Below are 11,879 nucleotides of genomic sequence, written 5' to 3'. Positions count from 1 at the left end.
TAAAGATTAGATCGTATATTTTTCTAGATATAGCTGTGCATAGTCTACAAGGCTACATGCTTCTCCCCTAACTAGAGTTGTGCAGCGGGCATTTTTCGTGTTTCATGTTTTGGTTTTGGTTTCGGATCCGCAGTTGTGTTTTGGATACGGACGCGTTTTGGCAAAACCACCCTTTCGGGTTTTGTATTCGGGTGATTTTTTTTTAAAACCTCAAACAGCTAAAATCATAGAATTTGGGGGTAATTTTGATCCTATAGTATTAAGCTCAATAACCATAATTTCTACTCCTTTCCAGTCTATTCTGAACACCTCACACCTCCCAATATTATTTTTAGTCCTAAAATTTGCACCAAGGTCCCTGGATGACTAAGCTAAGCGACCCAAGTGGGCAGCACAAACACCTGGCCCATCTAGGAGTGGCACTGCAGTGTCAGACAGGATGGCACTTAAAAAAATAGCCCCAAACAGCACATGATGCAAAGATAAATAAAAAAAGAGGCGCAAGATGAAATTGTAGTGTGTCTCTCCTGCTCAGTGTCAGTTCTCAGTAGTATCCTCATCAGTGCTCAGTATCACTGCTCATTGTCTTGTGCTGCAATGTGGTGCTCAGTATACTAGAGTACATTACTAATAGTCCAGTGCTGCATCTTGCTGCTCAGTGTCAGTTCTAGTATCCTCATCAGTGCTCAGTATCACTGCTCATTGTCTTGTGCTGCATTGTGGTGCTCAGTATACTACAGAACATTACTAATAGTCCAGTGCTGCATCTGGCTGCTCAGTGTCAGTTCTAGTAATCTCATCAGTGCTCCGTATCACTGCTCATTGTCTTGTGGTGCTCAGTATACTACAGTACATTACTAATACTCCAGTGTCTTGTGCCGCATATGGCTGCTGTAGGGTGCTGTGGTAGTGTCCTGTCACTGTGCATATGTCATCATTCCAGTCACAGTGATATCTGGTATCTATCTAGTGGTATCTAATTCCAGACATTACCACCGTCAAATTCCAGATATATTACTGGCATATAATTCCACACATTAAAAAATGGAGAACAAAAAGGTGGAGGGTAAAATAGGGAAAGATCAAGATCCACTTCCACCTAGTGCTGAAGCTGCTGCCACTAGTCAAGGCAGAGACAATTCAATGCCATCAACATTATGTAATGATTATACGATACATTATATATCATATCATTGTATGGTTGTAAAATACAACTTAAAAACTTTAATGAATAAATACATAAAGTAGCTTTTATGTAACCTTTTTAAACCTATTAGCATAGACCGAATCTCATCGTGTGTATAGGCCTTTAGTTCAACAACAGCATGGGACCAGTTAGTGTGTTTTGACCACTGCACAGCACCTGGTGTTATATAGTAAGCACCACTATGGCATAGTATACAGCATTATGGGCCTGATATGAGTGTGACCAGCGGTGATGTGGAATGCAGTAGGAGGTGCTGTTTAGCAAGCACCACTTCTATATTCACCATGCAGTATATTGTGTGAATATAGAAGTGTTGGCTGTGTTATGTATTAGAGTAATTATTGCAGCTCCCAGCTAAAATTGCAACAATGTAATTTAGTGACAAGCTGCAGAGATTAACCCTTTCTGTGGCTGCTGCACAACCTCTATTCATATCGCTGAATTCAATTAGGGAGATGTTCTCACCCCGCGAGCAAGCGCAGGTATATGCCACACTTAAATGTATGGGTATGGTCTCCATAAAATGAGCGTAGCCTTGCAGGCAAAGACTACCTTACACCCTAGTTCTTGACCCTGCACCAACAGACCTCGGCCACCACAGGGAAAAAAGTACAGTAATTTCCACCATGTTAAGCCCCACACATTAATGCCCTTTGGAACATATTATGTCACTCACCACAATATCTGTGATACACTATGCCCTACAGTAAAGCTTCTAATTACTTTTACAAAAACTGCTCAACGCCAAGAGTTTCACGTGCTGGGTGTCATGCTCATTGCCAGGGGTTTCACTCTCTGGGTGTCATGCTCATTGCCAGGGGGAACGCAGTAGGAGGTGTTATATAGTAAGCACCACTATGGCATAGTATATAGCATTATATATATTGTGAGCACTGGTGATGTTGAGTGCAGTAGAGCTGCTGCTGGGTAATTACAATTTACTACAACCACCAATATATTCTGCTGCACTATATATATGCAAAGCTAATTCTGCTGGGTAATTACAATTGACTACAACCACCAATATATTCTGCTGCACTATATCTATATTTGCAAAGCTAATTCTGCTGGGTAATTACAATTGACTACAACCACCAATATATTCTGCTGCACTATATCTATATATGCAAAGCTAATTCTGCTGAGTAATTACAATTGACTACAACCACCAATATATTCTGCTGCACTATATCTATATATGCAAAGCTAATTCTGCTGGGTAATGCAAATTGAAACATTATTGCATAGTATGTGATTTTTAAGTACTTTTTTAAAGTTTTGAATGATATAGACCCAGTTTAATCTTTGTGGAATGCCTGGTTGTTGTTTTTAAGGTAATTTATTGCCTGGCATTTGAGGTGGGGGGGGTTTGGTTACAGATTTCAATTATTGGTTTTACTTGTAATAGTCTTCTACTTAAGTCCAATGGTGTAGGCTGTGCAAAGCCGTTTGGCTGCGCATTTATTGATTCAAGCGTGCATTTTTATCAAAGCGTGATAAAATTGACACATAACAGCAGCGTTCAATCAGCGTTAATTTATCTTCAGCTGATATCGATTGTGAATTGACGTTTCTTCTCTTCTTGTCACCTACAGTTAATTACAATTGACTACAACCACCAATATATTCTGCTGCACTATATCTATATATGCAAAGCTAATTCTGCTGGGTAATGCAAATTGAAACATTATTGCATAGTATGTGATTTTGAAGTACTTTTTTAAAGTTTTGAATGATATAGACCCAGTTTAATCTTTGTGGAATGCCTGGTTGTTGTTTTTAAGGTAATTTATTGCCTGGCATTTGAGGGGGTGGGGTGTGGTTACAGATTTCAATTATTGGTTTCACTTGTAATAGTCTTCTACTTAAGTCCAATGGTGTAGGCTGTGCAAAGCCGTTTGGCTGTGCATTTATTGATCTAAGCGTGCATTTTTATCAAAGCGTGATAAAATTGACACATAACAGCAGCGTTCAATCAGCGTTAATTTATCTTCAGCTGATATCGATTGTGAATTGACGTTTCTTCTCTTCTTGTCACCTACAGGTAATTACAATTGACTACAACCACCAATATATTCTGCTGCACTATATCTATATATGCAAAGCTAATTCTGCTGGGTTATGCAAATTGAAACATTATTGCATAGTATGTGATTTTGAAGTACTTTTTTAAAGTTTTGAATGATATAGACCCAGTTTAATCTTTGTGGAATGCCTGGTTGTTGTTTTTAAGGTAATTTATTGCCTGGCATTTGAGGGGGTGGGGTGTGGTTACAGATTTCAATTATTGGTTTCACTTGTAATAGTCTTCTACTTAAGTCCAATGGTGTAGGCTGTGCAAAGCCGTTTGGCTGTGCATTTATTGATCTAAGCGTGCATTTTTATCAAAGCGTGATAAAATTGACACATAACAGCAGTGTTCAATCAGCATTAATTTATCTTCAACTGATATCAATTGTGAATTGACGTTTCTTCTCTTCTTGTCACCTACAGGTAATTACAATTGACTACAACCACCAATATATTCTGCTGCACTATATCTATATATGCAAAGCTAATTCTGCTGGGTAATGCAAATTGAAACATTATTGCATAGTATGTGATTTTGAAGTACTTTTTTAAAGTTTTGAATGATATAGACCCAGTTTAATCTTTGTGGAATGCCTGGTTGTTGTTTTTAAGGTAATTTATTGCCTGGCATTTGAGGGGGTGGGGTGTGGTTACAGATTTCAATTATTGGTTTCACTTGTAATAGTCTTCTACTTAAGTCCAATGGTGTAGGCTGTGCAAAGCCGTTTGGCTGTGCATTTATTGATCTAAGCATGCATTTTTATCAAAGCGTGATAAAATTGACACATAACAGCAGTGTTCAATCAGCATTAATTTATCTTCAGCTGATATCGATTGTGAATTGACGTTTCTTCTCTTCTTGTCACCTCCAGGCAATTACAATTGACTACAACCACCAATATATTCTGCTGCACTATATCTATATATGCAAAGCTAATTCTGCTGGGTAATGCAAATTGAAACATTATTGCATAGTATGTGATTTTGAAGTACTTTTTTAAAGTTTTGAATGATATAGACCCAGTTTAATCTTTGTGGAATGCCTGGTTGTTGTTTTTAAGGTAATTTATTGCCTGGCATTTGAGGGGGTGGGGTGTGGTTACAGATTTCAATTATTGGTTTCACTTGTAATAGTCTTCTACTTAAGTCCAATGGTGTAGGCTGTGCAAAGCCATTTGGCTGTGCATTTATTGATCTAAGCGTGCATTTTTATTAAAGCGTGATAAAATTGACACATAACAGCAGTGTTCAATCAGCGTTCAATCGAAGTGAAAAAGAAGGAAAACAGAAGCACACCAATCTAACAAAACAAAGAAAACTGAAGAACTAATAACAAATGTGAGTCACTTACTCCTCAGATCACTCACCTCCTGATTGTTGCATCTGATTACATAGCACAGAACTACCTTACTTGGACATTTCATAAACCATCCATTTCACCTACAAATGCCTGTATCTGTATTATTGTAATTTTGTTTTTTAAGCACAGCTGCACCAATGCAATTTTACCTGCAAACACTTAAAACATCTAACATAATTACCATTGCTTCTTAAACCTCTCACAATCCTTTCATTTCTTACACTCCAAATACATTTCTGCACCCACTTTATCTACGCTTTTGACTCATTTCATACTAAATCTACACCCCTTGAGCCTACACTGCTTTTCTCACCTGCATTTCTGCAATTCTTCTGCTCGGATTGCCTTACAGTCTCCTCTCCTACAGTACTTCCACTACTTCAACCTATTTACCTACTTAACACTATGTCAAGGTTTTCTTATACTCCCCACATCACTCAGTGTCTACCTAATAATGTATCTTTATCCTTCCCCACTAGTCTCCTCCACCTCCTCCTCTCTCCCCTCCTCTGTCTCCCCTCCATCCCTCTGTTTCCTTCCCCCACCTTTCCTGTTACCCCACTTTCATTCACCTCTGCCCCATGGTCCTGCTACCCCACAACTCAGCCCTGCTCCCTCTCTCCCTTCCCTGTCACCTCCCCACACCCCCATCCACATCACACTGACCTCCCTCCCTGCCCACCTCCTGCAGTTTCCCCTCCTAGCTCAGGCACCCGTACCATCACTACTCTCTCATCATCCCTGCCCTCAAAGTTAATCCCACCTCATCGCTACAGCAACCCTGAAAATCTAATTCACATCTCTCCCACAAACTCATACCCCCTATCCTGTGCCCTCTGGAATGCCAGATCTGTTTGTAACAAACTGGTCCCCACTCATGACCTTTTCATTTCCAACTCCCTACACCTACTAGCTATTACTGAAACTTGGATTACGCCCTCTGACACTACTTCTGCTGCTGCTCTCTCTGCTGGGGGCCTTACATTCACACACACAACCCGACCTGGGGGTCGCCATGGGGGTGGTGTTGGGGTCCTTTTACCTTCTAGTTACTCCTACCAACTCATACCACCAGAACCATCCCTTATATTCTCTACATTTGAGGTCCACGCCATATGCCTCTTCCAACCAGTCCATCTTAGAGTAGCTGTCATTTACCGCCCCCCCTGGCACTGCTTCCAAATTCATCGACAACTTTGCTTCCTGGCTTCCTCACTTCCTCTCTTCTGACATTCCCACCATTATCCTAGGCGATTTCAACATCCCTATTGACATCCCCACACAATCCCCTGCCTCTAAACTCCTTAACCTCACCTCTTCACTTGGTCTCTCCCAGTGGACCTCCTCACCCTCCCATGTGAATGGGAGCTCACTGGATCTGGTCTTCACTCACCGCTGTGATATTTCTGATTTTTCCAACTCCCCATTTCCCCTCTCTGACCACCACCTGCTCTCCTTCAACCTATCTCTCTCGACTTCCCCATCTCTACCTCCTAAGGCTACCATCACTAAGCGTAACATTGAAGCTATTGACACCACATTCCTTTCCTCCCTGTTTGACTCACTTCTCTCTCCTATTCTCTCTCTCTCATGCCCTGAACAAGCCACTTCCACATACAATGCTTCCCTTACTTCTGCTCTTGACTCTGTTGCTCCACCAACCACTATTCACCCTTGCAAATTAACACCTCAACCCTGGCACACCAAATGCACCAGATATCTGCAAAAATGCTCATGTACTGCTGAGCGACACTGGAGGAAATCACGCTCTAAGGCAGACTTCCTCCATTTCAAACTTATGCTCTCATCCTTCAGTGCTGCCCTTTCTCTTGCTAAACAGTCATACTTCAAGAACCTCATCTCCTCCCAGTCTTCCAACCCCCGGCGCCTCTTTGCCACTCTTTGCCTCTTTGCCACCTCCACCTCGTCTCCCTTCCTCTTTGCCACTCTTTGCCTCTTTGCCACCTCCACCTCGTCTCCCTTCCTCACTCTCTGCTCTTGACTTTGCCACTTACTTCACATCCAAAATTGACTCCATACGTCAGGACATCACATCACACCAGACTATCAGTAACCAGCCTTCTCCCATCCCTTACCAACCCTCCCCATCCCTCGCACCAACTCTGTCATCTTTCTCCCATGCATCTGGAGAGGAAGTCATGGCCCTCATTCGTTCCTGTCCCCTCACCACCTCCCCACTTGACCCTATCCCCTCCCGCCTCCTTTGCCACCTCTCTTCTTCTGCTTGTTCCCATCTTTCCCACCTTCTCAATCTCTCCCTCTCATCAGGCACTGTCCCCTCTGCCTTCAAGCACGCTCTCATCTCTCCTATTCTTAAAAAACCTACCCTTGATCCAAACACTCTCTCCAACTACCGACCCATCTCTCTCCTCCCTTTTGCCTCCAAACTCCTTGAGCGTATTGTCTACAACCGCCTTACTTCCTTTCTTTCCTCACACTCACTGCTTGACCCATTCCAGTCTGGCTTCCGTCCTCTCCACTCCACTGAAACTGCCCTTACAAAAGTATGCAATGACCTCCATGCTGCTAAATCTAAGGGACACTACTCTCTACTTATTCTACTTGATCTCTCTGCTGCTTTTGACACTGTGGACCATCCTCTCCTACTGCAAATCCTTCACTCCATTGGTCTGCGTAACACTGCCCTCTCTTGGTTGTCGTCCTACCTTTCTGACCGTTCATTCTCTGTCTCCTCTCATGACTCCACCTCCCCCTCACTTCCACTAACTGTAGGGGTACCCCAAGGTTCTGTCCTTGGTCCTCTTCTCTTCTCTCTCTATACGTCCTCACTAGGTAAGCTCATTAGTTCTTTTGGTTTCCAATATCATCTCTATGCTGATGACACTCAAATCTATCTTTCCTCTCCAGACCTCTCCCCTACTCTCCTCACTCGTATCTCCAACTGTCTCTCTGCTATCTCTTCCTGGATGTCCCAGCGCTTTCTTAAACTTAACATGTCTAAGACCGAGCTGATCATCTTCCCTCCCTCCCGCATAATCTCACCTCCTACAATCTCATTATCTATTGATGGCACTACTATCTCCTCTACCCCCCAAGCGCGCTGTCTTGGAGTAATCCTTGACTCCTCCCTCTCCTTCAAACCACACATTCAGCACCTCTCACAAACCTGCCGTTTTCATCTAAAAAATATTTCCAGGATCAGACTTTTTCTGACCCAGGATGCTACTAAGACTCTTATCCACTCACTGGTCATCTCCAGACTGGACTGCTGTAATCTCTTCCTGACTGGCATTCCTGACAAATACCTCTCTCCACTCCAATCTATCCTCAATGCTGCTGCCCGGCTCATTTTCCTCACCAAACGCACTACGTCCACCTCTCCTCTCTTACTAGTCCTTCACTGGCTCCGCTTCCCTTTCAGAATCCATTTCAAGCTTCTCACACTTGCTTACAAAGCCCTCACCCACTCCTCTCCCATCTACATCTCTGATCTTATCTCGCTTTACACTCCCACCCGTCCTCTTCGCTCTGCTAATGCACACCGACTCTCCTGCCTACGGATTACTTCCTCCCACTCCTACCTCCAAGATTTTTCACGTGCTGCACCACTTCTCTGGAATTCCCTACCTCTCCCCCTCAGACTCTCCACCTCTCTACAAAACTTCAAACGGGCTCTCAAGACCCACTTCTTCACCAAACCCAGCCAAATCTCATCCTAAACCTCTGTTCCATGCTCTCTATGTACCCCATCTGTCTCACCCCTGTCTGTCTACCCCTCCCTTTTAGAATGTAAGCTCTCACGAGCAGGGCCCTCTTCCCTCATGTGCTTACTCTTTTCTTACTTTAATAATCTTCAGCTGCACCAAATCCAGCAGTCTTCTGCCACCTGATACTTATTCCAGTGTCATCTGCTGATGTAGCTATGTTTATTTACCCTGTACTTGTCCTATATTGTCGTCAACTGTAAGTTGCTGTTTTCCTGTTTGATTATTTGTTTATGTACTCTGTAATTGGGCACTGCGGAACCCTTGTGGCGCCATATAAATAAAGGATAATAATAATAATAATAAATAATATAATATATAGCATTACGGTACAGTAGGCCACTGCTCTACCTACCTCTGTGTCGTCAAGTATACTATCCATCCATACCTGTGGTGCATTTTAGAAAAAAACATGTCTCGGCAGAGCAATCTATAAATCCATCATTTTTCAGACAGCAACAGTGGGTATTGTAATAGTCACCCAATCCATCACTTTTATAGGGTTACATGCACCCACATGCTACAGCCTGTCTCAATAATTTTACTGTCACGCTGTGTGTGTTTGTGTTTTTATTTGGGTATTTTTTGTTGTTGTAGAACTACAGGTACCAGCAAGCCCGTTATTTCCCCGCCTGCTGGTACTTGAGGTTCTCCAAGTACCAGCAAGCGGGGGAGGCTTGCTGGGCCTTGTAGTTCCACAACGAAAAAAACAATATTCTTTTTTTACACACATGGCTATCAGCCCGGCACCCACCACCCAGGGGTGCTGGGGACAGCCTCGGGCTTCACCCCTGGCCCTTGGGTGCCTCGAGGGGAGGAACCTCTTGATTTAAGGGGTCCCCACTCCTCCAGGGAACCCCGGCCAGGGGTGACTAGTTGGAGGGGTAATGCCAGGGCCGCAGGGACCTACATAAAAGTGTCCCCCGGCTGTGGCATTATCTCTCTGGCTGGTGGAGCACGGTGCTGGTTTTAAAAATATGGGGGACCCCTACATCTATTGTCCCACGTATTTTTGGAACCTGGACCGGTCTAAGAGCCCGGTGCTAGTTGTCTAAATACGGGGAACCCCTGTCCAATTTTTCCCCCAGTATTTAAATAACCAGGACCGGCTCAAAGAGCCCGAGGCTGGTTATACTAAGGAGGGGGGACCTCACGCATTTTTTTTAACCCATTCAGACCCTTCTCCTTTAAGTTAATGGAAGCCCTGGACAACAAAATTGCATTCATGTCCTCCTCCCTCACCCTTCCCAGTCCCAAACACTCATTTTTTTTTCTTTAAAAATTTATAATATATAACGAGAACAATGAGCAGGCAGGCAGCGGGCATTGGCGGCATCGGACTGAGATAGAAATTAGTGGTGGAGGGCTGGGTCAGTTGATTGTGGGCGAGTTTGTAAGCCATTGGCGGTGGCAGCGGGTATCGGCTCAGAGGCAGTAGCGGGCATTGGCTAAGGGTCATCGGCAGGATTCGGCGGACATTATGGCTGTAGTGCCTCACTAGCCACTGACCTCACCGCACGCCACTGTGGGACAGATGTAACATGCAGAGAGGTAGATTTGGGAGGGGGAATGTCCTAGCATAACTGTTAATTGCAGTGTAATACTGTAATTCAGCTGTGCAGCATTTGTGGCTAAATGTCAAAGAAGCCAGTATTTACCCTGCATGCAAAACAATAAATGTATTTGAACATACCTCCCAACTATCCCAATTTTTGCAGGACAGTCACTTTTTTGGGGAATGTCCAGCTAACCCAAACAACCCCCCCCCCCTTCCCATGGGGAAGGGGGGGGGGGGTGGAAGGCTCCCTGTAGCTTGTTGCTCTGCAAATATGCACATTGTGGGTAATTCAGACCTGATCGCTAGGGTGTGTTTTTTGCATCCCTGTAATCAGGTAGTTGCCGCCTACAGCGGAAGGGAAAATTTGCTGTGCAGGTGTGTGATCACATGTGCACAAGAGCTGCACAGCTCAGCACTTACTCAGCCATTGAGGTGACGTCACAAATCCTCCCACAAAACGCCGGGTCCCTCCAGTGTTTTTCCGGACACTCACTAGAAACATTCAGTTGCCACCCACACAAACACCCTCTTCTTGTCAATCTTCTTGTGATCTCCGGACCGTCGCACTTACGCATTGTGGCGCATACGCATGTGCAGTGCAGACCAGATTGCCCGCTGGGTGAAAATAAATTGAAGCGATCTGGTCTGAATAAGCCTCAATGTCTATTCACGGGAGACAGAGGGGCTGGGGCATGGCCAGCAGCTCACAGAGCACCTATAATGACAAAAATGGGAGACATGGCTCATGATCGCGATATACCTGCGAAGGTACGCCCTCTACTGATTGACAGGCAGAGGCATTCGCATTTTCTGCGGGGCACCCGGAGAAAATGTAGGCACACGCACAGGATGGACCCTGCGTATATGCCCCCATCCTCTTCATAGTTTTTGCGGTTGGAACGCGTATTACGATCCAAACTGAATTAGGCCCTATATGTCTTATATACACGAGCAGTGTGAAAACATCAATCAATGGGGGTAATTCCAAGATGATCGCAGCAGGAATTTTGTTAGCAGTTGGGCAAAACCATGTGTACTGCAGGGGAGGCAGATATAACATGTGCAGAAAGAGTTAGATTTGGGTGAGTTATTTTGTTTCTGTGCAGGGTAAATACTGACTGCTTTATTTTTACACTGCAAATTAGATTGCAGATTGAACACACCACACCCAAATCTAACTCTCTCTGCACATGTTAAATCTGCCTTCCCTGCAGTGCACATAGGTGGTCATTCCGAGTTGTTCGCTCGGTAATTTTCTTCGCATCGCAGCGATTTTCCGCTTAATGCGCATGCGCAATGTTCACACTGCGACTGCGCCAAGTAAATTTGCTATGCAGTTAGGAATATTACTCACGGTTTTTTCATCGTTCTGGTGATCGTAATGTGATTGACAGGAAGTGGGTGTTTCTGGGCGGAAACAGGCCGCTTTAGGGGCGTGTGGGAAAAAATGCTACCGTTTCTGGGAAAAACGCGGGAGTGGCTGGAGAAACGGAGGAGTGTCTGGGCGAACGCTGGGTGTGTTTGTGACGTCAAACCAGGAACGACAAGCACTGAACTGATCGCACTGGCAGAGTAAGTCTCGAGCTACTCAGAAACTGCACAGAGATGTCTTATCGCAATATTGCAAATCTTTCGTTCGCAATTTTAAGATGCTAAGATTCACTCCCAGTAGGCGGCAGCTTAGCGTGTGCAATGCTGCTAAAAGCAGCTTGCGAGCGAACAACTCGGAATGAGGGCCATGGGGGGTAATTCTGAGTTGATCGCAGCAGGATTTTTGTTAGCAGTTGGGCAAAACCATGTGCACTGCATTTACGAACAGATGATTTTTTTTATATAAATTTTAAAATGTTAGTAAATGTGTGTGTTTTTTTCAACCTGGAAGCCCAACATCGATTAAGATCGATCTTAAATAGACCCCTGGGTTTTAAGGATAACCAT

Source organism: Pseudophryne corroboree (assembly GCF_028390025.1).
Source record: "Pseudophryne corroboree isolate aPseCor3 chromosome 11 unlocalized genomic scaffold, aPseCor3.hap2 SUPER_11_unloc_3, whole genome shotgun sequence".
In the NCBI taxonomy this organism is placed as follows: domain Eukaryota; kingdom Metazoa; phylum Chordata; class Amphibia; order Anura; family Myobatrachidae; genus Pseudophryne; species Pseudophryne corroboree.
The sequence above is the reverse complement of the archived record's forward strand: the minus strand, read 5'-3'. Positions refer to the sequence as shown.